Raw genomic sequence first — 7,208 nt, forward strand, 5'->3', positions numbered from 1 at the left:
CTTTCAGTTTTCACCTTAGCTAGCACTTTCATTGCAAGTAATATGTTACTTAAAACAACACAAACCTTTAATACTATGCATTTATTCATATTAAAATAGTCACAGTGTAAACTGTATATTGATTTATATATTTGTTTAAGATCTGGCTGAAAAATAAATATGACTGATAGTCTTAACTAACAAATATAATCAACTTTACTTTGAAAAACAAAACAAACAAAAACAACAACAACAATATAATCATTTTAGCATTTAGCATTGATAACAAATTATGAAAACCGTGAAGAAACATTTAGATCTGCTAAAGCCCTCTCACAATATCAACCCACATGAAAACAATGGTAATAAAGAAATGTCATGTTTACTTAAGAATGCATCTACATTATTATTATTTATTTATTTATTTGGGGGGGGGGTTGCACACAATAGCCAGTGTAGGAGCTAGATTTATGTGTAGGTAACCACTGGCAAAAGAATAACAAACTGAGTTGATGCTGTTCGTGACTGAGAGGGCTGACTCACAGCTGTATAGAACCTAATATAATCAGGATATTTGCAGGTTCAGTTTCATGCATCACTGTTTTTATGAGCACTACAGACCCTGAACAGATGACACACGCCCGTTTAACACTTCAAGAATAAAAGCTCACTTTTCAGCACATTTTCGTTGATCGGTCGGGTTTCATAATCGACAAAAAGATGTGCCTATGTGCTGACAACATTTCTGTAACATTTGACCGCACTCCACATAATTAAGCAATTTATATAAATGCATTTGATTGAAAAGTACGCAATCAAATGCTCACCTAAACGGTGCGATCCATGCTTAGCAAAGCAGCATAACTAAACTATCGCCAGAAAAGCTTAAACACGCGCTCCGGTCTGGAGAACTGATTACGGCTGAATGCTGTTGCACGTGCCAATGATCGCTGTTAAACCAAAGTCTTTACAGCAAGTCAGTCCACTGTCGGCCATCTCTGGAACGCTCCCGGGGGGTTATTTCCAGTCATGACAGTGCAGCTCCTATCTACTTGAATGAGGGAACAAGGAAATCTCAAAAACGGTTGGTCAAGATAACGATCAAAGAACATATTTCAAATCAGCAGAAAAATCTGACAACGTTGGTATCAAAAACTGTGCTTCTTTACCTCAGATTACCCTAAAAACGCAATTTTCCCGGTTTGTATAGCTAATGCGTATGCACTTTGTCGAGATGATTGACAGGTGATGTCTGTGTCTAATAGGTGATTGGCTCCTTTACCTGTAAGGCGGGGCTTCCTTTCAACATCTGTTGGCCGTTGGCTGCTAGAGCTTCTTGGTTGGGCGTTCCAATTTCTCCCATTCATTATTATAAAAGTGGCCCATCTCTGCTAAATACTCTCTGGTTAAACTCACTGTTGATTGCTGCCTGAGAATGCTGTTTTGCACATACTCTGGTATTTCAGATGGCGGGGCAATTTTACCAAAAATTATCCGTAAGGGCCAGACAAAGATGATTGGCGGGCCGGATTGACTAGCCCTGCCTTATGGTAGCCCATTTCGGCCACAAAGAAAAATCGTCAAAATAAGTCATAATTTTGAGATACAAAGTCAATTGAGTTTTTAAAAAAGTCATGATTATAGGATAAAAAGTCAATTTTTAGATAAAATTATGAGAAACTAAAAAAAATTGAGATAAAGAAGTCATTGTTGAAATAAAGTCATAATTATGAGATAAAAAAATTGAAATTATGAGTCATAATTTTGATGTAAATTGAGTTAAAAAGTCATAGTTATGAGATAAAAAGTCATTGTTGAAATAGTAAAAATTATGAGATAATCATAATGAGATGAAGACAAAATTATGAGATACTAAGTAAATTTTTTAGATTAAAAAATCTAAATTATGAGATACTTCATCATAATTATGGGATTAAAAAGTAATTTTATAATTATGATTCAGTATATTAAAAAATTATATTTTGATTATCCAAATTTTGACTTACCAAAGCACCATTTTTCTTTTTTCTTTTTTTTTTTTTTTTTTTTTCTTTTTTTTTAAATGTGGAAGAAATGGGCTTCATAGATTTCAGGGAGCCTTTTAAGGGCTCAGGTTTTCCTGGTTGAACACATATTCAAGATTTAATATCCATAAGAAACCTGTATAAATGAAGGATAAATCCTATTTCATCTCTGCTATTGAAAAGTATAAGATTTAAATGTGTACTATGTTTTAAATCTTCATAATTTCATCCAATTAATTCCACCTATTAATTTAAGTAGGTGAGATGTCCCATGAACATTTTGAACATGCCTGAAAAAGTAAGCTACAAAAGCTGGAAATTGCATGGAATCATTTCGCAACAAAAAGCAATGTTCATTGTTTCCTTTTATTAGAAAATATAAATGTGTGGCCAAAGGTCAAGGGTGGTGCATTTTATCACTAGAAATAAGTATTTGTACACAAACTAAAGATTAAAAAACAATGCAACTGTCAAGAGACCCCACCATTTCTCCAGGAAAGGGTTGGGCAAATTAATTGTATTAGTAATATCGGGGTGGTGGGGGGCATTAGAAGAGCTATTTTTTATGTTAGTGCAGCAAAAAAACACTAGAGGTCACACTTAACACTAAACTGTGTCAACACAACAGCAGTGCATGGAGATTCACTGGACAGGATGGAGGGAGGAGCCTATTTTTGACATATTTCTAGCCAATCCAAAAGCGCTCCTCAACCCACCCCCTCTCAGACCACTTTTGTAGGCCTCAAGCGCCAGGTTCACAAATAGCTAGACCTAATCCTGTACTAGAGTTGCCTTTGGAAGAAATGTAATTTAGTACTAGGTGTAATCTGTGTTGGAGAAAATACTGCTTTATAATTGTACAGGAGACCTAAAACTAGGCCAAGGTGGAACAACAGATGTCGGACATGTGTATGATTACTGACGTGTGTCTGAATGCAACAGGTCTGCAGATGAGGCAGGAGTAGTCTGGTTACTGAATGGGATTCAATATGCGAGTTCATTTGAGTGCCAGAATAGCATCGTATGATTTTCCGGTCTGACAGACCTGCACGTCCCTGAATCCCACGTCAGTGAGCAAATGTGTGTAATGAGAGGGCGGGTGCTCCTTTCCTTCTGTCTGGACCAGCATGTTCAGAGAGAAAATCTGAGCCATAGTTGGACCCCGCCGGTCTCAAACAACATTGCCTCTACGATTAGAATGCCTCCCCCAAGATTGAGACCATAAGATGGTGAAGAAGAAAAAATTTGATCGAGACTCATCAGATTCTTTGCAACCTACTAAAACTACATGGATAGTTCCAACTCTAAATACTGATTTGATGAGCCACTACAAAGCTATAGTATAATGACTATAAACTCACACCTGTGATGGCTATAATAATGTGTCAAGTTGCAACATTGCTTGGCAATTGCAAACAGGCTATACTTTTTATTATTATTATTATTATTATTATTATTATTATTATTATTATTTTATAATTATCAATGTTTTAATCATAGTTTGTCTCATAAAAGCAATAAGCAACTTGAGTCCATGCGTTATGCCCCAAGTACACTTCCAATTTGAGGTGAACGCTCAGTGTCTGTGTACAGATGAACGTGAGCCTGTCAAAGTATACTCCATATACCGATCAGCCACAACATAAAAACAACCTGCCTAATATTGTGTAGGTCCCCATCGTGCCACCAAAACAGTGCCAACCCACATCTCAGAATAGCATTCTGAGATACTATTCTTCTCACCACAAATGTACAGAACAGTTATCTGAGTTACCGTAGACTTTGTCAGTTCAAACCAGTCTGGCCACTATCTGTTGACCTCTCTAATCAACAAGGCATTTCTGTACACAGAACTGCCGCTCACTGGATGTTTTTTGTTTTTGGCACCATTCTGAGGAAATTCTAGAGACTGTTGCATGTGAAAATCCCAGGAGATCAGCAGTTACAGAAATACTCAAACCAGCCCGTCTGGCACCAACAATCATCCATGCGATTATCTAATCAGCCAATCGTGTGGCAGCAGTGTAATGTATAAAATCATGCAGATATGGGTCAGAAGCTTCAGTTAATGTTCACATCAACCATCAGAATGGGTAAAAAATGTGATCTCAGTGATTTGGACAGTGGCATGATTGTAGTACCAGATGGGCTGGTTTGAATAATTCTGTAACTGCTGACAAGACAGCTAATTAATGTTCTCACCTGGATGACATGCTGTATGAACCTTCTTCAGTAGCTTGAGGTTTTTTTCCTCTTTCCAGTCATGAATGATCCGAGCCAGAATATACAGATCAGCAGGAGGGATTTCTCCTTCAAAGTAGTCCTCTATGAACACAAAAAAATGTACACAGTAATTGTTTTAAACATTAGGATGCCATATAGCAGAACTATCAATAGGTTTAAAGATGCTATAGAACTAATCCATACTACTCCAGTTGTTAAATATATGTCTTCTGAAGCGATATGATAGGTGTGGGTGAGAAACAGAACAATAGTTAAGTCCTTTTTTTTTTTTTTTGTATAAATCACTACTTTCACATCTGAAATTCACGTGGTGCCTGTTTAGTTTCACTTTCACATGTGAAAGTGGAGATTTTTAATTTAAAAAACACTTAAAGGTTGATCCATTTCTTACCCACACATATCCTATCGCTTTTAAAGATATGGATTTAACCACTGGAGTTTTATGGATTACTTTTATGCTGCCTTTATGTGCTTTTTGGACCTTCAAAGTTCTGGCCACCATTCACTTGCATTGAAAGGACCAACAGAGCTGAAATATTCTTCTGAAAAACTTAATTTGTGTTCTGCAGAAAAAAGAAAGTCATACACATCTGGGATGACATGAGGGTGAGTAAATAAAGAGAGAATTTTCATTTTTGTATGAACTATCCTTGAAGGATCAAGTGTCTCCTATCAAATCTAGACAAACAGAGATATCAAGGGCTGGCTACAATCCAACACCTACCTATCAGCATCTACCAAACTGTTCCAGAGAGGGTAGATGGTCTGAGAAAGATACATGATCAAATTGTGTAGAGATTTGGGGCTGGACTTGGCCAGGTATAGATTAGCAACATTTGTACTGCTGTAATAAGCTATGAGAGAAAGAAGAGTAAAGTTCAGGAGGAGGACAAATAACCAGGAATTCAGTGCTAAACTAGACACAATGGATGGATGATGTATGAACAAACAAATACTTTTCTAACAGTATATTAGTAATGTATCACTTCTAAAGTACAGAGAAATAAAGGGACAGCATTAAATCATTAGAACCAACCTTATCAATTGTCCACATCATGTCTTACATTTCCACACAAACTTGGGAGTTTGTTTTCCTGCTGTTTCCCATTTCCAGCAATTAGTACCGGAATATACCTCAGTAGCTCACCTGTTCCCTGTACAAGTTCCACCTCAACAATTTCTATGGCAACCATCACATCTAATAATCACTCTATGCCATCTTCACTGACATCAAGCTTCTGTGCCACCTCACTTGCACTCATGGGCTTTTTAGACTGGAGGAGAATGTAAAACACCCCTAACTCACAAGCTGAAAATATCACCTGGAGGAAAGGGAGGATTTGAGAAAGATTGACAAAAACACACTTTTTATATTCCTTTCTTCTATTAGTCTGAGAAACTTCTACTATGTTTTTGCCATGTGTTTTAAAGGGTGAAACACATTGTAAGTTATAAAAAAAAATAAATAAATAAAATAATAATAATGTCGTTTTCCTTACAGGTTTTATATAAATAAATAAATGTTTCGCCCTAAAGCCATTTCATTCTTAACATTAATTACCCGCCGAACGGCAAACAATCTAGACTTAGGTTATTTGTAATTTAGGATATGCAAGAGTCTCACTTACAGGTGAAAAGAAATCTGCCAAGATACATTCTCTGAATATCTTCAGCAATTTTATTTCTCACGTACATTTCTCTTTGACACTGATTAAGAATGTAGTTATTGCAGTGTATCCAAAGTTACTACAGGAACTGTCCTACCAGGGTTAATTATATCAAGGTCACAGCAGTGAAATGGGAGCTAGTCAATTCTCCAGTTCATGGATAACTCTTTTTAGGGTTTGAAGACCTACAGAGACCCATGTGACAACAAAGTCCTAATTCATCTCAATGTTTTTTTCAGTGGCTTGTAACAAATCAGAGGTTGGTCCCACTGGAGGCTAGATTAAATCAGCTCTGACTGTGACAGTGATAAATGAGAGAGAACAGTCGGTGAGACATGAGACCAAGCTGGAGGAGACATGCCATAAATAATAGCTGCAGTCTCATAAAACAGTTATAAACTCCAAGAATAAAGTCATGAGTGGCAAATACTGACTGCTGATGCATTATTAAGATAGTACGCTCATGATGCTTGAGGTGATTCCATGTTACATGGTAAGCTCTTTGGAGATCTAGGAAAGCAGCACAAAAGTACTGATTTAACAGATTGATTGATCAGACCGACAGATTAACCCCCAAACCTTGGAGATCCTGAATCCATCGAAATACTCTAAGAGCTTGAAAGGGCAGTCCAGTTCACTTTGGGATAAATGTTCAACCATGACAAGAAAAATCCTTCCTGTTAAAGTCAAAGCAAAGTACACCATCAGCATCCTGCTGGGGATCAGACTCCAAAGTGTAACTTACCTTTAAAACCCTCACAGTTAATGACATGGCCTTAAAGGAATTGTTCACACAAAAATAAAAACTCTCATCATTTACTCACCCATTCCAGATGTGTACGCCTTTTGATTCTTCTGCCAACCACAAACGATTTTAGAAGAATATCTCAGCTCTGAATGTCCTCACAATGCAAGTGAATGGTGGCCAGAACTTTGAAGCTCAAAAAGCACAAAGGCAGCATAAAAATAATCCATAAGGCTCCAGTGGATAAATCCATGTCTTCTGAAGCGATACAATGTCAATATTTAAGTCCTTTTTTTTTTTTTTTTACTATCAAACTCCACTTTCACATTCTTCTTTTGATTTTGGCACAGACTCTTTGTGCACATATTGCCACCTACTGTGCAGGGAGAATTTATAGTAAAAAAGGACTTAAATGTTGATCTGTTTACCTACACCTTTCATATCTCTTCTGAAGATATGGATTTAACCACTGGAGTCATATGGATTACTTTTATGCTACCTTTATGTGCTTTATGGACCTTCAAAGTTCTGACCACCATTCATTTGCAT

At 36.8% G+C, this 7,208-nt stretch overlaps 1 pseudogene; it reads right to left on the reverse strand.

Annotated features, from left to right (window-relative positions):
• Positions 1–3,000: 3,000 nt before the first annotated feature.
• LOC127454953 (acetylserotonin O-methyltransferase-like) lies at positions 3,001–6,574 on the reverse strand (annotated as a pseudogene).
• Positions 6,575–7,208: the final 634 nt, after the last annotated feature.

This window comes from Myxocyprinus asiaticus, chromosome 17 (assembly GCF_019703515.2).
Source record: "Myxocyprinus asiaticus isolate MX2 ecotype Aquarium Trade chromosome 17, UBuf_Myxa_2, whole genome shotgun sequence".
NCBI classification, from domain to species: domain Eukaryota; kingdom Metazoa; phylum Chordata; class Actinopteri; order Cypriniformes; family Catostomidae; genus Myxocyprinus; species Myxocyprinus asiaticus.